At 54.7% G+C, this 24930-nt stretch overlaps 1 protein-coding gene across 2 annotated transcripts in view; it reads right to left on the bottom strand.

Moving 5' to 3' along the window:
• EPB41 (erythrocyte membrane protein band 4.1) overlaps nucleotides 1-24219 on the bottom strand; it is a 97412-nt gene extending 73193 nt beyond the window's left edge. Inside the window, exon 1 of one of the 2 annotated variants that reach the window (XM_074926384.1) lies at nucleotides 24138-24219. The gene's annotated coding sequence lies outside the window, so the exon portion shown is untranslated. Of the gene's footprint in view, nucleotides 1-15553; nucleotides 15625-24137 lie in introns of those variants that run through there. The other variant, XM_074926383.1, reaches the window with a different exon arrangement.
• Between the last annotated feature and the right edge of the window lie 711 nt (nucleotides 24220-24930).

Raw genomic sequence — 24930 nt, 5'->3', positions numbered from 1 at the left:
ACCCCAAGCCCACACTATTTTCCTCTCTGTGGAACTGCTTCATTTAAAAAAAAAAAAAAAAAACAAAAAAAAAAGAGAGATTTAGTCCATCTACGCAGAGAATTAAAAGTATTTGCTTTTAATACGTTAGCGATGTTACACAAGCAAAAATTCACATAAACAGAAAACAAGCGTAAACAACCAACTGAACTTAAAGAAACTAATAATATTAATCTGGATTAAGTACAAGCCATGAACATTCCTACCTAATCCATCTGACGGACAAAGATAAATCCCTGCTATGCCGTATCCTATAGTTCTTTGCAACTTAAGGAACCACAGTACTGATCAAAACAACGTAGCAGATGAGAAGTATAAGGTGAAATCTTTACGTATAGCTGCCTGCTTAATCTACACAAGATTACAGCAAAAGCCAAGCACCAAGAAAGCAGAACAATCATTGCAAAAGATCACCAAGCCCAGAGTGCAATTTCCACCCGAGATGCAAAGCTTCACATCAAGCTTCCCCAGAGATACACAACAGCAACAAAACACAGCTCCAAGCCTCAACAATCTGAGTATCTGCCATTTCTTAACGCTCCAGAAAAGTTGCAAGGGGGCGAACCGCGGTTAGGAGGAAGCCGGTAGATCTGCAGCATTAAAAGCATAAAATAAGGTTTATAACAGAAAATTATTTCCAGCCATAGGGCTGCTGCAGGCCTCTCAAAGACTACCTTATTAAAGCAACACCTCTGATTCATCACAGCTCATTACTGTGAATGTAAAAGCAGCTTCAGCAAGCAGAGCAAGTCCAGACACTAACCCAGTGCAGCACAGAAATACAGCCCGGCCGGGGCTCCCCAGCCGCAGAGCCGCGCACGCCTGCCCCCGCAGCGGGGTGGGCAGCACCCGCTCTGCCTCCCGCACCCTCGGGTCTCTCTGTTCCCCGCAACCCCCTGGCCCAGACACCTGGAGAGAGCCCAGAGCTCTCCTCACCCACCACAGGCGCAGCATCAACTTCTGGGGCTTCTTCCATGAAACAGATGCAATGTGGCAGTAAGAGGCTGAAGAAAAACCCACCGTGCAGCAGAACGGCTTCTGTCACGGTCCCCCCAGATGAAGAGGCTCTCATCAAACACCCTTCATTAAAGAATATAAGGAAAGGTGTTTGATGAGAAACTCCTGGCCGAGTGCTGCGGACACATACCCCAACACCTCCACAGACTTCCCCGAGGATAAAGAGCCAGAAGTTTACTCACTGACACCAAAAATCCAAGATTCCTTTGATATGCTAAATAACTCCCGGTAAAAATCTAGTACAGAGCCACTGCCTTCCATCAGCAACACTTCTGTACTCTGTACGGACAATTTTATTCCAGCACGTTACGTGCCACGTTCCCAACATCGTCATCCATCCATCAACATATCAAAGCACACGGAGCATCCCAGCATCCCGTGGCTGGAAGCCTGCAAGCTACCCTGGCACAGCAACACTTTGATCACTAATGAATGAATTTGTAAATGTGGTTGCTTACTAGAGAAGCCAGGTACCCACCAGCCTACCTCCCATCAATTCAAATATCTGCTCAACAAGCAGTAAATGGGGCGTCAGAATAGATCTGTTTCACCACTTGTCGAAAATCAAATGCTGTCAAATGAAAATATCGCATCCGCTCATGCGGAGCACCCGGGCAGTTGGCAGCGCCTTACCGGAGACAGAAGCCCTGGATTTGGAGCATCATTGTCTAAAGCATTTTTAGGGCTTTGGGAACATAGGGTGTGTGAAACAGGCTGAGAAGAGCCCTTCCTGCCCTCGCCCAGGAGAGAGACCGCTGCCTACCACCTCAAACGCTTCGCTTCCGGTAAGAATTTGGTTTAAATTGCAACTGTGAGACCAGATGAAAACGCAGGTAATTCCCGTTCTTCTAATCTAAACTGATACAGGAAGTATTAATGCATTTCTGTTAGGGAAAAAAAATCATCATTCTCTCTGTTTCTCAAGGTTCTAATTGAGTTTTAAAGGTAAGGAGCGCTATGTTTATCCTGATATTTAGCTTCTGCAGCAGATTATGTTTGTCCATGGGAATCCTAGAAAATCCTTGCCTTCTTTATTAAGGCCATGTCAGCAGAGATACACAAAGGACCTCACGGTCCTCTAAACCACGCTCAGTGCTTAAAATCGTCACAGAAACGTAACTGAAGATGCCAAAGGTTGGCACCACGAGGTACAAAAATAAACATCAAGTACATTAACAACACTGACACCCAACACACACCGCAAGCAGAACACTCCTGTAAAGAGCCACCGCATGGCGGGAAAACCTTAAGTGAATTAAAAATACAGTTGTGCCAGCCACTACCAAAAAAAAAAACCACCAAACAAACCCCACTATTGCACCTCCACAAAACAACCTTTCATGCAAAGGGAGCAGCTCCTGGGGCAGTGACTTGCCAGACAGCTGTGGAAGGAGCTGCACCCCCCAGCATCCCCACAGCGACGAACAGCGACAGCAGCCGGGTCAGAGCCCAGCCGCATCTCCCGCCAAGACACAGCCCTGCTCTCCTCCCCCCCAAGACCTTACAGGGATTATTTTTACGTTCAGCGACCCAATTGTGAAATAAGAATCAACTAGCTCGAAGGACCATCCCTCCAGACCTACCTAACTTCGGCAAACAGAACCTAGCGTGCTTGGAAAGCCTTAACATCCTAAGTATAAGAGCGACGTAAGGCAAAACTTGGTTTGGTGCTGTTGCTCAGAAATAACATTTTGCTTTGCTTCTCTGTATTGCTACCAGTATCTTAGTTAAATTATAGCGCAGAGAACTGAATTATAACTGAACTATAACTTCCAGCACAACACCTGCCCCAGAATTAGGACAACCTCTTAAGAAATCTTCTCTTTGCAAGTGGATATGCAATTCTTAAATAAACATTTATGCACCTACAGCTGGGAGACCTGCCGGCCCCTGCCCAAAACCAGCCCCCCCGCCCCCCCCCCCCCCCGTAGCGGGAACAAGTGCCTTTTCCCCGAGAAACGCTTAAAAGACAACGGACAAGGGCGCTGGGGACCCGGCACTCACAGCTGTTGTCAAGGTGCGATTTTAACTCGTTCCAGGCCCTTTAGAGTTGTTTTCATCGTAAAACGTTGCCTTGCTGGTGATAAAAAATAAAAATGTGCCTTGGCAGAAAAATTCTTATAATGGAAGAGCGCTGCTTCCCGGCGGGCAGAGGTGTTTTCTTGAGCTGAAATTTGGAGGGAAGCGGGATGCTCGGCCGGGAAAGAGCCTTTGCCCGGTCGGTGCCAGACCCCGGCACCCACGTGCCCACGGGTGGGCGAGCGATCGGGGCGCCCCGGCAGTCTGCAGAGCCCAGGGCTCTTCCCCGCCATGTCTCCTTCCTCCTCCTCCTCCTCCTCCTCCCGCACAATGGACTCGAGGCAGCGCTGGGGACCCCGGCTCGGCCACCGCCAGCCTCGGGCACCCCCTGCCCCATCAAGGAGTGCGGGGGGACGACAATGGGTACCGGCTTCCCCCATCCCGCTACCCCCCACCCCCGTTTCTTGCCTCCTGCAGGATCTGTCTCCAGCCGAGCCTCAGCCCTTCGGCTCCCAGGTCTCCATGACACACGCGCCCGGGGAGCGCTCGCACACCGCGCTGCGCACGCACACACACACACCCCGCACACACACACCCCCACGGCGCCTGTGCAGCCCACGCGTGCCCACCCCGGCCCCGTGCAGCCCCCCCTTACACGCACAGAGGGGGGATGCCCGCAGCCCACGCGCACACACGCCTTGCCCGCAGACCGCGCACCCGTGAGCACACGCACAGATGCACCGCGCGCAGAGCCCGCACACACACACGCCCAGGCAGCACAGAGGCCGCGGGCACGCTCTGACACGCCGCTTGCACACGCACGCACCCGCACCCCCCCCTCCTCCATCACACCGACACACCGCGCAAAAACCGTGCGCGCCCAAATAACGCCGTGCGCGCAGCCCGTGCGTGCACACACGCCGCACGCCCGCACACGGTGCGCACACACACACGCACACACACTCACGCACGCACACGCGCGCACACACTCACGCTCCCGCCCGCCCGCGCCCGCGCACTTACCGGGCCGCCAAGAGCGCGCGCGGCCGCCCCCGCGCGCGCAGCGCTCGCCGCCTTCACGCCGGGCCGCGCAAAATCACCCGCTGTCCCCCTCCCCTCCCTCCCCCCAAGCGCCGGTGCGGCACCTCCGGGCCGGGCCGCGCCGCTCCGCGCCCAGCCGCGCCGCCCGGGTGCCGCCGCCCGCCCCGCGGCTCTGCCCCCCGCGCCGCGCACCGCCGGCCCCGCCCCCACCCACAACACTGTAGTAAGTTCCCATTGGCCGAGAGCAGGGGGCGGGGCGCGAATGCTGCCTCCCGATTGGCGGAGGAGAAACGGCGGCTGGCGGGGAGGGTGGGGGCAGCGCGAGCGCGCGCCCCCTCACCGCTTCCCCCCCCCCCCCCCCCCCCGCCGGCCTTTTCCTCCCTCAGGGCCGGAGCTCGGCGCCCGCGGGCGGCCCGGAGGAACCGCGGCCCTGCCCCGCCTCGGCCGCCTCCCTCAGCCCGCCGGAAAAACACCCCCGCGCCGCGGGAGGGGGAGGCTGAACTGACAGGACTACCGGCAGCCCCCCCGCCCCGGCGCTAAGCCGATGGCGGCGGGGGGGGGGAAGGAAGGGACCGCGATCATTTGGCACCGCGCGAAACCGGTACGAAAGGGACAGGCGGGGCCCTGCCTGCCGGTACCGCCGAGCGGCTGCGGGCTGCTCCCTCCTCCCTCCGTGACCTAGATTTGAAACACAGTTCGCTGCCTCGCAGAGAAAGTTGTGGCCCAGCTCTGAAGGAAGGACCGGGAAGGCGGGGGGGGGTGGCGGGTTTTTTTTTTTTGGTGTGGGGTTTTTTTTTTTTTTAAAACACAAAACCCTTGGGAACCGAATAGGTACTGCCTCAGTCGAAGAGCTGCCGAGCTAAAAAAGCAACAACTGAGCCGGCGAGCGCTTGGTCAAGGAGAAAACCCCCCAGGCAGGCTGGTGAACGTGCAAAAACAGGAGCGCCAGCACAACCCCGCAGAGGAGACCAACCTGCCCACCGCTCTCAAACTGTGTGCGTAACAGCATGGAGCGGCTTTTCCACACCTACAGCCAAATTAGAATAAATTATTTTTATCAGCCAGAGCTGCGCAGCTCTCCCCGCTACGTACACCAGAGCAAACTGCTCCCCAGCTTCTTGTCAGCGCTTCCAGTGCCAGCACGTCAGCCTGACCAGCTCAGGGGAACCACAGCCCTCTCTAATATTTACACAACCCCAAAAGACATGTGGCACCAAGGCATGTCTGTTTGTCTCCCAAAGAGAATTAAGTCACCAGGCACATGATTCCGCTTGCATTAAGAGCAACCGTCCTACCTCTTCACCCGCAAATACCCGCGGCTGATGCGCACCCTGGTTGGGACAGCTTTATCCTGGTGCTGAAGCCCTCACTGGTACCAGCCTAGTGAGGACCACTCACACACTAAATAGGACTCAGTAGGAGCCGAACGAACCCAGTTTTCTAGAAAAATTAATGTGCTTCTCACAGCTATTTGTCTATACGTCTAATGACATTCAGCTCTGCCAAAACACACAGAACGGAGCAGCTCGCCCCTTCATGTTGAGATCGCTTGCAAAAAGCTCCCTGATGGGAGGGAAGACAGGTAATTTTGCCTTAAATCTGGACTATCTGCTGGTTTCCTTGGACTCAGATGAACACATTTGATTCAAAGACACAGGCTGGGAAAGGGCTGGCAGCTGTAAGTTGCTGCTCCCACACCAGGGACAGGCAGATCCCCTGAAACATGCCCTGAAGCTCAAACTTTATTCCCCGTGGCCTTAAATTAACACATTTTAATAGCCTGGGCTGTGAATGGGGGAGGCTCAGATGTTTGGTGCTGACCCACCACAGTAACTGCTGCCTTTCCTACTGCTCACCCACGGATGGGCTGAAAACAGACTGTCAGAAAACAGACTGTCAGAAGAGAAACACAAGTCCAAAGGGCTTTAAGGAGAAAACCACTGAGCAAAACTGCCACAATTTTCAGATGCGAGGGTTAGCAATAGCTTCTTGCAATTAAGAACAACAAGCAAACAAAACCACGCTGCTACATCCTAACACACTGACCTACGACAGCCTGCAGATTACATGAAGAAGAGACCAGGGCAACAAAAACTTTGCATCAAAACGGTGATTTAACACCATGCATCACGTCATCCACCACACTCAGATCACCAGATGATCCCCAAGTCCATCTGCCAGCATCTTGAGTACAGAGCGCAGCAGATCCCGTATTTTGAGCCATTATTTCCCAGGTGAAGCATTTAGGCAGATGGAGCACTAGTGCAAGCTGCCATACACGCTGTGCACGAGGGCAAAGGACACTGTTACCTCTTCAGACCCCAAACAAACAGCCAAGAGTTCGAAAGACAGGAGAAACTTAAGAGCTACCAGACACAAAAAGAGGCACATGGTCTGTGTCAGGAGAGTGCCTTGAAAATGTCCTTCTGGGGCAGGGGGATTTGAACCTAGGCCAAAATCAATCCTTTTGTAGGGAGCAGAAAAAAGGAAAAAACTAAAAAAAAACCCAATGCAACACACTTCTGCATATGGAAATACCACCATCAACACACTTCTGCTGTAAATCACTGGCTTAGCTTCTAACCTTTTCCTTCCTACACAGCCCCAAACTGACCTCTGAAATCCCATAGGAAGTAATGGAAATTTCTTAAATTCTTCACTATAAGAACAGTTTGCCCTGTGCCAAGCCCAGATTGCAAATATTTAAAGAACTCTCCCAGTTATAGCTGGTTTAAGTCGCTTTATAGAAGTCAATTAGAGACTGAGAATTATTTTAATAAGTCAGGATTTCTTGGTATTCAGCTACTGGATATAGGAATAAGGAGAGGAATTACATTCATTTTAGGCATGCACTTGTGGTCTCCCAAACAGAAGCTGTTCCCTGCTCGCTGAAAGGCCGCTCGGGGAGTGCTCATCAACTGGGTCACAACAGCAAACGACGCCAAACCCTATCCTCTGCCTGTTTAACGTGCACGCAGCTAGCAAGAAGCTCCACTACACGCTCCAGCATCTTAAGAGCATCTAGACCGTAGATTAAATCCAGTTCCAGTAAGTTCTTCATTTAAAAAAAAAAAAAATAATCCTTTGTAAGGTGATCCAGTGCTCTGCAGGCCCCCACAGGATGCACTACTGGTAAGATTTGCTGTAAAACAAGGCTCCTGATTTACACAAGTGCTGGTGAAAGCTGAGCCCAGAGCATTACTGGCACAACAACAAAGTGCACAGAGCCCTCCTCACCCTGAGGAGCTTCTCTTCGTGAGGAATTCCCAACCTAAACAAAGAAATTGTGCATCACACTGGTATCGATGCTCCCTCCCCCAAAGCAAGCAGGATTTAAGGTGAAGAGAAGTACTCGGGATTAAGCCAAATTCTAGGAAAACAAATTAAGCTGGTCAACTGAATCATTTATCCACTACTGCTCTAAATAAGCTGGTTGTGTCTGTATTACAGGTACGTATGTGTACACACAATAGGCACATTCAGTTTAGGTGCCACGTTCGCACACTTTGCTAGGAAGTGACAGTCTCCAAAGCAGCAGCAGCCATTTCACAAGAGCAAACAAGGTGGGAGGAGAGCAGGTGGCTCAGTTTTGCCAGCTCCTGGCCCTCAGCCCTTGGCTCCTCTTCCGAGATTTACTGTCACCATCAGCAGTGCTGATTTGGCTGAGAGAGAAGGCCAGGATGAGGTGTAAAGGAAATCTCCCTTCGACTTCACAAGCTTTGTTTTACTGTAATGCGGTGATCTAGAACAAAGATATTTCAGGTGAACTTTTTGCCTAAAAGGAAGGGGTGCTTCAGCTAAAGCTGTGTTTCTCCAGTGCTCGCCCCTCGATTTAGCACACCAAGTGGCAGGCACAGCAGAATTCACTGCCAGAAAAAGCTTCTGACGGGCTGAATTGCAAACAAGAAATTTTCACAAAGAACTGGAACACACTGCAACGCTTTGCTACAACATGTGTGTGCGCAGTGAAGGCAACCTGGAACATCTACACTCACCTGGCTCTGTATCAAGTATTTAACCAAAGATTAAATCTAGTCCAGCCCATCGTAGCACTCTCCAAAACCAACAATCGATTCATTGTGGAGTGAGTTATTAAAGGGCCAAGCAGCACTCTCCATAGTTGGAGACAAAGTGATTTTGCTCTCGTAATCCCACTTGGCATCATGGCAGTTAGCCTCAAGTTTTGCTAAATCCAAGCTGCTTCTCCTACCCTTTTCTGCGTCGTTTCCTACTGGAGAGTTTTCCTTTGTTGGTTGTTTTAACAGCAGGAGTTATGCCCTTTAAAGGCTGCTGTTGCCAAACTAAAACCACATGTTCTTTCTTGTGGGTAGAAGAATCCAGTTCTCAAGCCACTCCACCTTTTTGGTACTGGGCTGGCTTATGCAGGTGCCTTTTGGGGAGATGGGGAGGGTGGAGGGGATAACTGGGCAACTGATCCTGCGCACCTAGGAATTCCCATCCCACCCAGGATCTGGTTAATTTATGCAAAAAAGCTCCCACTGTGGGTTTCATTGGTTTGCATGAAGTTGATGTTCACTTGAGTCGGTGTCTTGCATCACAGCAGACTAGCTCCAAGGAGAAAGAGGAATAAAATAGATGAAGAGGAGCATCAGCGCTCTCCAGGCTGCATGCCAGTGCAGGGAAGAACAGCTCCCTGGAAAGTCAGCTTTGTTCCAGGGCTTAGAGATGGTGCATAAAGCACATTTCTGCCAAGATCCACCATTTAAAGATTAGAGGAGGTTAGCTTCAGATTGCGGGATCGAGTTTTCGTACAGTGAATGTTTCTATATTGAGAGAAAAATACTTTTCCTCTTAGGTATGGGTAGGAAGTACTAAACAGGAGTGGCTGCACTTAAAGGATCTAGAAAGTGCTTAAAAAAAGGCTGGACGATAGACTACAGGTGATGCTGTGAATACAAGGAGTGCAGGCTCAGGAAAATGCAGAATCGGTGAGGCGTGAACCTGAGCTCCAGAAACAGCCTGAAAAAAATGGACTGAAGCACTGAAAGAGACACAGCCGGCCCAACGGCACGCTGACCTCATCGGGCCACGAGCTCTCCCCCATTTCAAGAATTTACCAGTTTTTCATTCCCGAGCAGTCTTAGTGAAAAGAAGACGCAACTAAAAATAGAGGAGCGTGCTCACAGAGAGTGCTCGACTCCCTGCCCCTCGTTAATAAGTTCCAGGAGACGCTGCTGGAAACCCCTCTGTTTGGGCAGCAGGAGGAAGTTCAAGCCCTTGCGCCAGCCTCCTAAACCAAACACGAACAGCCAGCCTGGCCAGAGACACAGCTGTCACTTCAGCAGGGGACAAGCTCAGCTATGCAGCCTTTGTTGAAATAAACCCAAAAATAACAGTTAGTGCCACCTAGGGACCAGTGCTAAGGCAGGGAGGCAGAAGAGCCATACCACAAACAAAGGATGTCAGGGGCTGATTTACTCCTTGCATGGATGAGAAGTCAAACTGCAGCAAGGAGAAGCTCTGGTCTATTGAAATAACACCAGGTGGGTGTTTTTTGAACTGCAGCTTCGTCCCAGAAAGGCACCAGTTAGGTGAAGCTTTCACAAAGGGCTGCTCAAGTGCGGATTGGACTCCATACTGTTACCCTCTCAATTTGGGCAAAGAGTATCCCTTGGCTTCAAAAACCTCAGAGCTCTCAGGTTCAGGGAAGGCAAGCTTCAAGATGAGGGCTTATTTAGGACCGATGTGTACAGCAGTAAGTCAGAGTTGGGTACTTGGCGGGAAGCCCTCTAGTCTGTACTAACACATCACTTGTATCCAAAGGCCAGGCAAGCGGTGAACGTGGCTCTAGACAACCAACAGTAGTTGGTTGTTGCAGGCTAGGAACACCTGTAAGACCCAACATTTATTTAATTAAGACGTTAGCTGTAGAGACCAAACACAACTGCTAAACAGAATACGTGCTACCTTATTTCTTCCAGAAACAAGAGCTGAGGCTCTGCACCACTGTTCAGTGCTGTTTCCCCTACCTGCTACCTCCTCGGACCTTGCAGCGTTTGTCTTAAGCTACTAACTGGATCAGGCTCACCACCCTGAGTCCTTTCTACAGATGATCCCATGACCTAATACAGCACAGCCAAAGTCTGCTGAGAGAGGCATTTCTGCAGGTGCGCAATGATTAACTGGTGCACATTTCTGTATCAAAATTTTAAAAAAGACTTCTCAGCTCGGTTGAAACGCAGTATATTAACCTCTGAAACTGGCAGTCACGGATACCAGCTTCAAAAAGATTAATATCAATAGGACAAAATCCCAGAGGATAGCATCACATTGCTGCCAGTTTTTCTGGAGCTTTACAAAAATAAGGCATTTTGAGGCTTTGTTTAAGGTCGTATCTTTCCACGCTCATTTTATAAAGAAAACCCAAAGCGTTTCAGATTTATAGGCAGGAACCAAGTACTGGGAGAGGGGGGAGAAATCAGAAGTTGGAGAGGAAAGCTGTGGGTACGGATGGGGAGACAGGGAGGAGAGGGCAGGAATTACGCTTCACCTGAGCTGTTGCCATTGTCACAGCTAATTGCCAAGAGTCGTCCTCTCTGAAGAGGGTTTGTTACTGAAGTAAGTAATATAACTCTTCTAGTTGGGTCTGCAGAGGCTGCAAGCTAACCTGGTGGACACGGTAAATCTTTTGAGCAAGAGATGCAGCAACAGCTTTGAGATGCACACTAGCTGGATCTTACCCCTGCATTCACCGCAGACTGCATCAGAAAGAAGCTAATAATCATTAAGCTGCCATCTTTTATTTCTAATTATTTGTCTCCACAGCAGGGTTCCTCCAACCATCAAGCAAAAGGGAAGCAACTCTCAAAAGAGTAACTGTTTTGAAGAGGGCTTGCAGCTGCCACCGCGTGAATGGCCCTCCAAGAACAGTAGCAACTGCTACAAACTGCCTGCAGAGCTAAGAGGAAAGCATCTCTGTTTAGCCTGTTTTTCAGTGTTGGTTTTTAGGTCAACTAAAACAGCTTTTCTTATGCAACAAGAGATGCAGGAAGCTCACTTGCTTTTGAGTTTTTGCTTTCATTTAATTAGATGGTAATTCAGAAAGCAGCACTGCTATTTTAAACACCACAATGAGAACTATTTCACTGCCTTACAAAGCGCTGAAGTGAAACCACCGAGCTAAGCCAGCCCTAGAACTTGACACCGCGTCAGATTCTGATGGTCTCTTCTGAAGGGGTGGGACAAGTGAAAGAGATACCCTGCTACCACATTTCCCGGAGAGATTCAAAGCAGAAAATCTCACGGAAAGGTGGAAAAGCAGGAGACCTTATTTGTTCTTCCTCTTTGAGCTACACATGAATAAGAATTCAGGGAAGACCCGAGTTCACAACACAACTGCTGTTCAACAGCTCCACGAAGCACTGCCCTTCTCTAGGTGACCCATGAATTAAGGGATAGAAAGAAACAATTTCAGGTACAGGTAAACTTTAAGATCACAACACATGGCTCCCAGCATCACCGACGCCAGCGTATGGAAAGGCAAAGCCCAGCAGCAGCCCGTTAACAGACACACACACCCCCTCTGCCACAAACACAGCTCTGAACATTTTTGCAGCCAGCGCACATGACCTCACCTCAGATTTCTTGACAGGCTTCAAATAATGGCAACATATGTGAATCTTAGCTTGAAGGTCAAGAGCACAACCTCAAACGTCACAGGCTCCTTTTGCTCCACTTGCATCTTCAGCCTTTTTCTTGACGGTTTCCGCCCTCCAGCTTCTCGCAGCACATCCCCCCCATGGAAGCTGCTGGTGTGTGACTTTTAGGACCAATGCCCAACGTTCTTATCAGGCCAGGAGAGGAGATTCACTTACTACAGCTCCTATGCATTTTATGTTTACCTAGGAGATAAGCCAGGCTTAAAGATGGAAAGGCAACCTGAGCCCGCCGATTTCTCCACTGGGTGAAGGTCAGGGCTGTCCCTGATCCAATGAAACTGAACCACACCACCTTTATCTTTGCCATCACTAACAAGGTACCACTTAGCTTTCTTGTTTGCTGATCAAGATTAAGATCAAGTATTCGGCAAGCAGCAAATTTCATCTCGTATCAGGATCAAAACCCCAAAAGCCAGTAATAAGCAGGACCACTGAAATGCAATCCTCTACCCTCTGTGCAGGACATGAAAGACTACAGACCGCTCATGCAGACAAAAGCCGTAGTGAGATTGCTCTGGGGAGAGCAAACCGAGGGTTCTTCAGGGCACCTCTTTCCCCAAGGAAAGACTTCACCCTTGACCAGAGACTTGTCACGCAGCGATAACCAGACTGGTGGCCATGTCCTGAACGTCTGCTGCTGCTGCTGCTGCTGCTGCTGCTTACCCTGTGCGGGACACCCCGGTCAGCCTGGCACAGTTAGAGCTGCTGCACACACCTCCTGCCAACCCGCTCCCACAGTCACACAAGGGAGCACTTGCATTTTGCTCCAAATACGAACTCCTGGCCAGCCCACTGCCAGCCTGCATTTCTTGCAACTACGTCTTCTGTGCAGAGGAGTTTCATTCTGCGTTCAGATGACTGCTGGGTGTTTGGTGGGGATGGGAGCTCAGCACCTCTGATCAAGGCAGGTTCTCTCGATAATTAATGAGCCTTCTTTTAGGGATTTGGTAGCAAGGAACAGCTCATTCGGAACAGGAGACAGCTGCTCAGCTTCCAAATATAGTGCTTCACCTCTGTGTAAGAACATCAGGTTTGTGCTTGGATTTGATTTATTGCTCCTGCCCCCCTTGCCATGAGGCATCATATAATAATAAGTTCACGAATAAAGCAATCTCTTCCCAGCACCTTCCTTTGCTTTCCCTTCAATTCTTTCATCAGAGACTGGCAGCACATTGGGTACGGAGCAGATCTGCTCAAAATATGCTCAGTCCTTTGCATTACTGGGAGAGGAGAGGATATTACTGGGGAGGGGGGAGACAGACAGGAAAGGAGAAAGCTTAGCAGGAGAATACTTGAAATTTTTTTTTTTAAAAGTCAATTAAAAACTTCTGAAGTTTCCAGAAGTAGCAACCTCAATGCAAATACACCACTGCATCCAGAGAACCACCTTTATACCAAGCAGAGAGCCCTTCCTTTCCTCCACCCTGAGCACACACACGCACCTCGTTTTGAGAGGCCTGAATGCACAAGCAGCACCTCAGGGGCAGACGCCAAACCTCTGCTGGGAAATCACAAGAATCCACCCCACCAGGATGATCTTCCCCCCTGTGCAAAGCAGGATCTCCATGAAGGCAAGCTGGAAACGTCAGTGCCCACTGCACTTCTCCAAACTCGACATGTGTTTCCCCTCCTCTCCCACCAGAAGGGCCTCAGGCTCCTCTCGGTGCCCCGCAAAGCCCCGCAGCTCTGTGGGTTTGCAAAAGGGAAGCCAGCCCAGTGCCACACTCCGGCCTTCAGAGAGTCCCTCATGCAACCACATGGCTGATTCACCAGCAGCAGCTGCCTGGAGGCATCTAGGGGGAAGCAGGGAGCATTGCTTTCCACTACCAGAAATATTTTCACTTCTATTTGCTCACTTGCAGGTGCTTTTATCACCAGGTCAGCGCTCTGCAGCCCATGCTGGCAAGAAAAAACTACTGCTGGGGGCTTTATCATCTTAAAAACTTGGCCTGGAAATTGCTATAAGAAGTGCTTTTCAATATCCAAAATCATCACACACACGCACAAGATAGATCTCACTGTTTGATAACAACCAACGGTCCGGAGTTTAAGATGGAATAAACCGGTCAGTTCATTACTGAAGTCCAAGTGACTCGTTTCAGCTATTCTCGCCCCACTGATCTGACACAGCAGGTACTTACCCAGAGATGAGACAGCCGGGCAGACCACGCAGGCGAGGCACCAAAATCCATCATGGGGCCGTGTATAGAAGAGAAAAGAGAAGAGACACTGGTTAATAAGCAGTTCCAGTTAACCATGAAAAACCCCATGCACCTGCCAGAAAAATCCCTCCAACCACAAAGCCAAGTGCTCACACTTGTACTTCACACGAGCGCCGCAAGCAGAGTTCACATGAGCAAACTTCAGTGTCTGACTCTTCCCAGAACTGAAGCTGGAACCGGACGTTCACGTTGAGCCACTTCTTAGAAATGTAAACACCAAAGTGGGGAAGGCAAAAAAAAATACCCCCACATTATCCTGACATGACTTAAAGCTGATAACAGAGCGAGCGATGACGCAGGCGTCCCGTTCCTGCCAGGCTCCGGTGAGTGCGGCGCGCGGAGCCCCGGCCGGTGCCCGGGGAGCCCCGGGGCGGGCAGAGCCCGGCTGGAGCAGCAGCGAGCGTGGTGTGGAGGCTGCAGACTGGCCCCGGTGCTGCTGCGGCCGTCCGGCTCCTCCGGCCTTACGTAACTTCTCGTGCAAACTTCTGCAGAGGATGGACACAGCCCAGCGCCTCCGGCCCCTGCTCCACAGGGCTCCAACTGAGCCCTCTAGTGGGCTTTAAAACCTCAACAAAACACCCATAGACTTAATTTAATTAACACTCTGCCAGAGGCCTCTAAACCCTAATCCTCTCAACAAAAGGATCATTAACTAAATGAAGAGATTCAAGAGAGCAACGGTGCTCTCAGCCGCAGCAAGGCCGGCCGCGGGCACACGCCGGGGCAGGAGCAGGGTGCTGAACCCCAGGCAGCCCCCCCGGCCCACGCCACGGCCCCACAGAGGGTCTGGGACCTGCTCGACTCGAGCACAGGGGGGAGGCCCAGCACGGTGCCACAGGGCACAGGGCTGGGCACCTCTACAGCCGTCCTGCCCCACCGGAGAGACGGGCACCAGCCCGCACCCATCCTCTGGGACGCACCATGATGCGTCCGTCGAGACTCAAACCCCGAACTGCTGAACCTGGAGAGGATTTAGCTGGAGAGCTGGTTGGTTTTAAGTGTTATTATCTTCTGATGTCAAGAGCGTGGCAAGCAGGTGAAAGAGAGCTCTCCTTTCAAGAGGCAGCCTCGGTCCTTCAACTAACTGAAGGCTGGGAAAACATCTCCATCTCGCCCGGCCCTGCCAGCACAAACAGCAGCAAGGGTTTTCCTCACTTAAGAGAGCAGGGTGTATGTCAGTAGATGAATTTGCAGCTGGCAGGGTGCAGTCCGGCAAGGTGCAGTCAGGGAAGAAAGCCTTTACAGCCAAAGGTTCCCAGCCCACGAGTTTCACCCCAATGAGACAGGGATGGAGATTTGGGGTTGCTCTTTGCAGGTGGCTCTCCTGGAAAACCCCCTCCAGCTTCTGAGCCACACAGAGGCTCCAGAGCAGCTGCGAGGAGCACATCCACGAGACTACTCGTTAGTATGGGTGAAGAGGAGCAGGAGAGAGCTTAATTACAGGGCAGGGATCGTTCCCTCTGGGTTCAGATGTTGGCAGCAGCCTCGGCGGGGCCGTGCTGCCCCACGCGACAGGCGTTCCTCGACAGGGTTTACCTGTGCCATGTGCAGAGCCTGTGGTCCCCGGGATCCTGGTCAGGACAGTGGATGAGCTGCAGAGCCTCAGGCTTGCATATGGAAGAACCCAAAACAAGGAAGATTTCAGGCGTTACTTGCAAAAAAAGCTTCTCTCTGTCAGCAGCAGCCCGCACAGATCTCTCTGGAGATGCTCCTGCAGCCACCTATAGGTACTGGTCCCCTGACTTCAGTGCTGTAGTGAGCACCCCAGTCTCATCAGCAGCTTCTGAAGCTCAAATCCAAGCTCCAGCCACGGCGTTCACCAAGGCAGAGACTGAAGTAGCTGGGGTCAGGCTCATACCCCGGAGCCTGACCCAACCTGGGGCAGAGCTTTTAGGGTGACCAGGAGATTCTTCAGCACACAACCCCTCCCCAGACCAACGCAGCCTCCCCTGGAGGGACTGTAGGCCTCCGAGGTGCCAGCCAAGCCTCTCGCAGACCCTCTGCGTTTGGGTTTGGATGCTGAAAAGCATTCACAGCAGTCTCCATTTTCAGTGAGTGCCTTTTGTTCCTGCCCCTTCCCTGCAGTTTTTCGGGACATGACTCCAGGATAGAGCTGACACATCCTCGAGGCCTCCTTGCCTGAAGATGTAGGAACAACTGTTCCCAGAGCTAATGAGGCTGTCCTGCTTTGACCCGGGGCAGTTTTCAGCAGACACAGAATAAGCAGTCCTCTCCATGTTCACCTCCTGGAATAAATCCCAAGAGCTCCTGTCTCCCCAGCCCAGGCAAGAACACAGATGGTCACGGAGATTAAAACATACAGAGAATTAACCACCCCGTGCAAATGAGCTGCTTCATCCAGCCCAGCACTGCCAGGTGGTTTGAGGTACAGGGCTTGGATGTGATCATCACGGTTTGCTGAGCTCCGATAACAGCCTCCTATCAACCAAAACAGCGGGCCAGAGAGCCAAGAAGTTTAAAGGCAGTTTATAGGGGAGGCAAGATGCAAACTGCCAGAGCCAAGCAGCTGCCGTAACCACATTTACCTCCTGCTACAGCAGCAGAAGAAAAAAACAACAGCATCAGGAAGAAGCCTGGCCAGCAGCACAGATCAATTCTGTGCTCAGATCTTGTGTATTCCCACCAAAAGGCAGCTTGGATGGATCAAGCAGCACTGCAACCCTAACGTGAGCCATCTACAGCTCCAGACGCTGCCCCGACACCTCCAACTGCTGCTCGCAAGGCACCCACAGGCTGGCAGCGAGGGAAACCCACACCAGCCCCCGCTGCCTTTCCTAGAAGGCTGAAGTCTTGGCACCCGCCTGAGACACAGGATCTGTCAGCACAGCACACAGGGAAGGACCTGACTGTCACACGGGGCCAAGTGACCTTCCTGAGAAGGACAAGCTGCACCAGGGCAGGGTCAGGCTGGCTCTGAGGAAGGATTTCTGTGCAGAAGGGGCTGTTGGGCGTTGGAATGGGCTGCCCAGGGCAGGGGGGGAGTCCCCGGGATCCCTGGAGGGGTTGAAGAGTTGGGCTGAGCCAGCGCTGAGGGATCTGGGGGAGTTGGGAACGGTCAGGGTGAGGGTCATGGATGGACTGGAGGAGCTTCAAGGGCTTTTCCAACCCGGATGATTCTGGGATTCTGAGAAACGCAGGGCTTTTTCCAGCCTGCTTCCCAGGGAGGAACTGCACCCCAAACCCACAAGCACATTAACATCACCAGCAATAGGTTTAAAACCTCATTTTATTTTTACTCCAAAACCAGGGAAAAAATTCTGAAAGGAGTGGACTTCTCACTCAGCCACATCTCAGCTGCTGTCGGTACTTTTAAGGGACAGGTTTCAAGCTACACAATGATACAGACAACTGCGTTTGCTATTAAAAGCCTCCACTTCGCATCCAAGGCAATCCCCGAGCAGCGCTGACCCATCTGCCAGCCTGCGCCGAGGCTTCTTGCAGCTGCAGAATGGCCGAGGCTGATCCCGACCACACGGGAGATGTTCACCTCCACACCAGACACTCCAGCACAACATCAACACAGACCAAGAAAATCAGGTTACAGCCCAATGTGGCTCAGGGCCGGGCCAGCATTTGCCCTCCATCACTCCCGCGCGCAGCGTCTGAGTTCATGCGGATGCTGGGAGGTGACTCGGTGCTGTTCTGTCTGATACAGACCCCCAACACAGAGAAAGAGCTCCCCACAGGTTCTGAAGGGCCCACAAACAGCTTAACCCATCTCCAAAGGTTTCTGGAGATCAGATATAGAAACAGAAGCCCTTAAAGGCTGGTGCTGCCTGGCAAGCAGCTAAAGCACCACTGCAATCAAGCAACCAAGCAGGGATCAGCTCAGGGAGGTCACGCACAGCACAGTAAACGCTGTAACACACCAGCTGCGCCCCACCCTGGCGGCGATGATGCTTCAAGGCTTCGGCCCACCCCAGCTCCCCCCCCATGCCAGCAGAGCTCAGCACCGACACCAGGTTTGCCGGGCCGGGAGCAAGCTCAGAGCTTTCCCACATCTCCTGCCCCATCGCTGTGACGCGCTGGCTGGTTTATAACACCAATGAGGTTGCTTTAACGCCGCTGCGGCCGGAGCTCGGTCACTCTGAGGACTCCCAGCACATGTCACGCCACACACCCCTTTGCTCAAATCCAGCTCAGGTCAACCGTGGCCAGATGTAATTACCTACATGAAAGGAACCTCTAATAAGAGGATGTATTTGTGCCATCAGACCAGTGTTCCTCCTCCTCTTTTGCTGCTTACCGGGGTGCCAAAAATTTGCCTTGCATGAAGTGGACCAGCAAGAATTTAACCTCATTCCTTGCTACCAAACCCAGCTCTCCCAGCAACCGCAGGAAGAGGCAGGTTTCTTAGTTACCTATTCACAAACAGGAGCAGAGAACATTTTAACAGGATTCATTCATTTAATTAAGCTGCACACAGGGTGACAGAGGCTTTAGTTGTGTTGGCAAAAGGCTTTGGGATGAGCAATTGGAAGAGCAAGGGCAGGCCCTACACCCCAAAACACCTCCCGGGGCCAGGCAACACGCTGCTGCTGAGCCCGCAGGCCGGTGTGGGGCTGGGTGGTTCCCGACAGCCTCAGCATCCTCCTGGGTGCCTTTTTCCAGCTGCCTCTAAATCACCAAACTGCAGGAAGCGGCAGCAGTCACAGAATTGTCAAGGTTGGAAAAGAACCTGAAGATCATCTAGTCCAACCATGAACCTCACACTGCCAGCCTAAGAGGCACAGCAAAACAAGACGACCCAAGCTCCCTTCCAGCATCTCCTCCTAAAATCTGCAAGTGAGAGGCAGCTTCCGAGCCTTCCCACAGCAGCAGGGTCCAACTCACATGAGGCTCAGACAACACAAAGCCATTCTGACCCGACATGTTCTGCCCCTGAGCAGACACAGGGGCCAGGTGCCCAGATGGTGCCTGTGTGTGCTCTGCCCACAGCGCCCCGGGCCTGCACGGCTGATATTTCAGGATTTTCTCGGGGGGCATCAGGAGAGGACTAGAGACAAACCATGCTAATTGGATAGAAGAGTCCTCCACAGACCTATAAAGCTGCAGGCAGCTGCTCAAAACCTCTTGTGAACCACAAAAATAGTTTCATCTAAGGAGCGGGCATGGATTAAATGCCACAAACACCCTTTTCTCTGTGCAAAGTGCATTTTTCCCCACTGCCATCCCAAAACAAAAACCAGACCCGCAGATCAAACCAGGAAATTCCGCAAACTCTGAGCACCAACAATAGCAGGAGGATTTTCCAGACCTTCAAGCTTGTTTTGCAAGTCCCAGATTATGTAAAGCGCCGCTCTGCCATTGTGGGGAAGCCTCGCTGCCTGCTGGGTGCCGGAGCCAGCTGGCACCGCGCTGCCCTCCCGGCACTGCCTGTACCCGAGGCACCGGGGGCTTGTGCAACACCACAAATTCCTTCCCAGGCACCTTCCACTGCAGCTATTGCCACGAAGCAGCAACTGCCCTTCGTTTTACGCCTAATTGTTATGTGATTAATCATCTTCCCAGGGTCTGGGTTTGTTTTTCCAGACGACCATCCTGCCCAGGCGATCAGTGCTAAACCAGCTGCCCTGGAAGCAGAGTCTCTGTTGTGTCTACAGGGTGGCTTTAGCGTGACACTGCGCCCAGCAGTGAAGTGTCCTTCCATCACTTAACTAATCGTTGGCTTCTCTGCCAGTTGGGATATGCCAGAGGGCTGAAGCAGCTACCGCTGCGCACACACCCTCCGGGAAAACAGCGAGAGGCTGAACTCATCCACTGAAAGGGCTCAAACGAATTTCTGACAATTATTAAGACTAAACTGTGATGTATGAAAGCTTTGCTTGTGTTTTACTTCATTTGTTTCAAAGCTTTGGTTGTGTTTCGCTTCGTTTCAACTGTTTCCTGAAGCCTCTTTGTCTATTTAAATAACATTTAAATGCTTGTTAGGCTCCCTACATAAATCACTGATAGCAAACTCAAGGCCTTTGATAGACACTTAGGCAACTCCTAGAATAAAAAAAAATAAGATAAAGGGGACTCGAACAACGGGACACAGAGACTCTATTATAGGGAAGATGATTCTACTGACTTAAGAAGAACACACCTAGACTTGAGTTCACAACACACACTCTGGAAAGAGAGTCAAACACCGTGAAGACGACGACTTAATCTGCTCTTAACCACCGAAGACCCTCACTCTATCTTTACTATGCATACTCAGACTATATAAATGAATTCCAGGAACTCATTATCATAAGACACTTCTTTCCGGAAAATCTAATCAATATATGTCATTTATGTAGATATAAACTGATGTCCCGTACTAATTCTCAGGAGCCCCGTCGGCACCCCCGAGGCAGGCGGGAGGGGAGCTGCCACCCCCAGTGCCCGGCTCCATGAACAATCCGTGTCCCCTGGCAATGGCCTCGCACACTGTCCAGCTGCATTTGCCTAATTAAGACCTAACGAAGCGGGGAGATCTATTGTGGGCCTGGCAGGGGAGCAGATGTGTCCCCTGAACCCGGGTGCTGCCGGGGAAAGCCCGCTGCTGTCTCCAGGGTGAATCAGCAGGAACAGCTCAGGCCGGGATGCTCAGCCCTGCAAATTCAAGACCCCGCTGCTCTGTCAGAGCCAGGGAAAGAAAAATGCTCTGATCATCAGCAGCCTCTAGCGGGGACACACGCGCAGGCCGGCCGGTCCACCAGCCCAGCCCGGCTGTGCTCACCACCTCCTCGGCCGGGGATGGCCCCGCACGGCTCAGCACAGCCCCAACCTCCCGGCGTGAGGGACCCCGAGAGCCACCAGCACCACCACGGCCTCGGCGGAGCATCCAGCCCGTGAGACTGCTCAGAGGGGTCGTCCCCACGCACCGGCTGCGGTCCCACACCGGCAACTGCAGCCCCTCCCGCGAAGCCCGACTCCGAGCCTGGCTCAAAGGAAAATGCATAAAGATGAAGAAATGAAAAATGCATAAAAATGCATAAAAGGGACAACCGACACATCTCCAGCCTTCCTGGGCAGCCCACTGGAAGAGAAATCTCCAGGCTGCCAAGGGGTGAATCCCTCCCGCCACCCGAATCACACCTCAGACAGCTCCCACCCCTCCGGCCCGCAGCAGCCAGCGTGGCCAAGATCCAGTTTGGACCCCAAACTCCCAGCCACTGCAGCCTCGAGCCTCTTCCCACCGCTGGGAACACAGAAAGGACGATACCTGCCCTCTGGGGTAGGGACCGTCTGCAGCTGCTCTCCTCCCCGGGGAACGCCTGCGGAGGGAGCTCAGAAAAAACTTCATTATATATTAAATCAGTGACAGATCTGCGGAGAACGGCTGACGCTTTGCTTACCCTCCGAGCAATCTGCCCCCACCGCCAGCTCCGAGAGGACGGTGCCAGCCCGGGGAGGACACGCGGTGCGGAGAGATGCGGCTGCCGGCAATTCCAGCGCCTGCCAGGCTGCGCGTGGGGAGGAGAGCCTGGGCAGAGCCGCGCCGCCGCGGATGAGAAGGCACTTTCTCTCCTCGGCAGGGTTTCAAACCCTCTGCAGAAGGCCCGAAGTTTCTTTTCGGCACAAGGCAAAGCCAAGCGCCGCGATGGGGAAGGCCCCCGCCGCCCGCGGAACAGCTTGAGCACGACCACGGGGAAGCAGTTTGATGCACGGGTGAACTTTTTCGCCGCCGCTGACTCGCCGTTACCATCACGACACGCAGAAGCGGCACGTGCCCCGCTTCGGGCGAGAAACGGGAGGGTCTGCCCGCGCCAGTGCCGCCACGAGCTGGGGGGACCCACGTCTGCGCACGCCTCGGCGCTCAGAGAAGAGCCACGCACCCGGGGGGGGTACAAATTGCTCCACATGTTTTCGTTGCCTCCTGTCAGAGACAGGCACGGTGTCACTGCATCACCCACGGGCACGTTTAGTACGAGCCGGGCAACGACAGCGGAGGAAGGATTAGGCAGAAGAGGGAACCTCAGTCCCGTGTCACCCAAAGCTCTGGTGCGGGTGCAAGTTACTCCCGTGGACTAACCAGGTTCCTCTGGCAGAAAGAGGATGTGGAGGGGAGCGTGTGGGGTGCCTCTGGCAGCCCTGACCCCGGCTCTCCCGGGGTTAAAGCCTTAAGCAGGGAGCAGCAGAGGGGTGGAGCAGGTTTTGGGGTGCACCTTGCAAGAACCTAACTTGCTTCTGCATCCCGGGGCGGCTCCTTTCCCGCGGGGCAGCAGAGATTTATTTGCACCATCAGCTTTCCTGTTTGCTCCGGCCCACCTGGTCCCGCTGCTGGGCAGTGGTGAGGGTGTTGGGGGGCTGTTGGTGCTCCCCACATGCCTCTGCGCAGCCTGACCTTGCCTGACGTCAGCCCCTGCCCGCTGCCCGCCCGGGCTGGCAGGGCGAGCCAGCAGCCTTGGCAATGACCCCGCTGCAGGCAGCTGCCAACACCGCCCGACCTTAGACCAGCCCCACAGCCCCGCTACGGACCCCGCAGAGGACAGGGCACCCCAACACCCGCTCCTGCAAATGTTGACTTTTCCCCACACGGGAGCCTCGGCGTAAATCAATCCTGGGGTGAGGCGGCGGCTGGCGGCAGCGCCGAGCCAAGGCACACCCCTCCCTTGCAACACAGCCCTAAAGATAGCCGCTGGCCCCCGCGACTCCGGCCAGCGGCTCGGACCCCGCGGCACCCCCGAGCCCACCGGGAAGCGGGGAGGGCAGAAGCCCCCGGCGCAACCCACGGCCCGGACTAACGAGTGGGTTCACCAACGCCTCGTCCCGCTACGGCAGCGGGGAGGGAGAAATTCAGAAAGGGAAGAGATTGCAGGAACCTCCGGGGACACCGAGTCCCCCGCACGCTCCTCTGGTTGCAACATCAGCGCAGACCGGCCCCGTCTGAAAGGGGATGTGGGGAGACAAACGCCCCGTGCGGGTGCTGCGCGGGGGGAACGGCACGGAAAAGTCGACGGGGAGGTTTTAGCGGTGCCCGGTTGAACGCGGCATCGACCTGCGCCGGGACAGGTATCGACGGGACAAGGCGGCCCCCGGGGCTCCGCTGCTCGGCCGCCGGCCTCGGGAACCGTCTCGGCGGGCGCAGGCGACGTCGGGGAGAGGGGAAGGAGCGCGGCCGGCCCGGAGCCCCGCCAGCACCCAACGCCTCGGCGAAACCGGTGCCAGACCCCGATGCCACCCCAGGGAGGGGCGACCAACGCCGCTGCTGTGACCGCGGGGTGCGGGGCTGGGGGGGACCCAACTCCCCGAGGCTGCACCCACCTTTCTGCCTCCGCTGCCCCAGCGGGAACGACGCTACGGGAGGAAAAGCGCCCCAGTTCTGGGGCTGGCATCCCCCCCGCCGTGGGGCAGGGCCCCCAACACCCTCTGCACCCCATCCACTGCCTGAGCCCGCTGCGGGCCCCCCCCGCCCTACCCACCCCATATCCTCCCCCCCAACCCCACGCAGGGTCCCGGCCACAGCCCCAGTGCCCCCCAGTGCCCCCACATTTCCCTCACAGCCAGCCTGACCCCCCCGGGCACCTCCTCCCCGCCCCAGAGCGCCCCACATCTCCCCTTCTGCCCCATACGCTTCCCCACACCACTGCGGGTGCCCCCCCTGCTCCCCCCCAGCCCCGGGACACCCCCCATTTCTCCATAACCCCCCTGCCTCACACCTCACTCACTGGGGGTGCCCCCCCCCAGCCGGACACCCCTAAACCCCAGAGCACCCTAAAGCACTTCACATCCAGCTCGGCCCCTCTGGCTCCCCCCAGCTCCCCCGCCGCAGGTCACCCCACTCTCCCCTCACCCCAATTCTACCCTGAACCCACTGTGGGCCCCCCCGTAACCCCCCCACTCCGTATGACCCCCCCACGTGCCCCCAGAGCACCCGGATCCTCCTGTAACTCCCCACCCCATAACCAGACTGACACACTAGAGGCCCCTCTGGGGAGCCCCAAGTCCCCCCATAACCCCCCCCAACCAGCCTGACCTCACCGCAGCCCCCCCGAGCCCTCCACACCCCATGACCGGCCTGACCCCACTATGGGCCCCCCAAACCCCCCGCCCCACAGCTGCCCTGAGCCCGGCCCCCCAGTCCCAGTGCCGCCGCCGCCCCCAGTCCCGGTGCCCCCCCCCGTACCCGGGCCGGGGCCGCCGCTCCGCTCCGCTCCGCACCGCGCTGCCTCCACCTGCACCGCAGGCCCCGCCCCCTCTGACGTCAGCGCGCGCCCCGCCCCTCCCGCCCCGCCGGCCGCGCCCACTGGCTGCCACCGCCGCCCGTCAGCGGTGCGGAGGGGGCGGGGCCGGCGGCAGCGCGGCGCTGCAGTGGGCGGGGCGAGCAGGTGACGGTATGACGTCACGGCAGGCGAAGGGGCGGGGCGAGAACCTCCCCCCCCATCCCCTCCCGCCGCGGGGGGCGCGTGACCTCAGCGCTGCCCGCCGGGCGCCGCCGTGACGTCACCACCCCTTATAAGGAGAAAGCGCGCCCCAGGCACCCCCGGGCGTGTCGGGGTTTCCCGCCGCCACCGGGGCGCGGCCGCCCCCGAGCCCGGCAGGGTCGGGTCCGGTACGGATTCTAGCGCTCGCCTTCACCGGTCACCTTCTTCTCGGGGGAAGCGCCCCCTCCCTGCCGGGGCCGGGGCCGCTGCCGAGCCCCCGTCCCGCGCCCGTCCCGGGGCCGTTGCGGCGTGCCCGGGGCCGATAAGGGCGGCGCGGGGCCGGGCCCTCAGCCCCGCGGGGACACGCCCGGGTTATCGGGGCCGCGCAGGCGGCAGGGGGGGAGCGGGGCTCCCCGGGGCCGCGAAACCACCGCGGGGGGGCCGCCTGGCGTTGGGCCGCGGCGGTGGCCCGGCGGTGACATCGCGCGCCCGGGGCTGGGCCGGGGGAGGTGGGTGCTCCCCCCCCGCCGTTCCCCAGCGGCGGGGCAAGGCCTG

This window comes from Athene noctua, chromosome 24 (genome assembly GCF_965140245.1).
Source record: "Athene noctua chromosome 24, bAthNoc1.hap1.1, whole genome shotgun sequence".
Classification (NCBI taxonomy): Eukaryota; Metazoa; Chordata; class Aves; order Strigiformes; family Strigidae; genus Athene; species Athene noctua.
The sequence above is the reverse complement of the archived record's forward strand: the minus strand, read 5'-3'. Positions and strand labels throughout refer to the sequence as shown.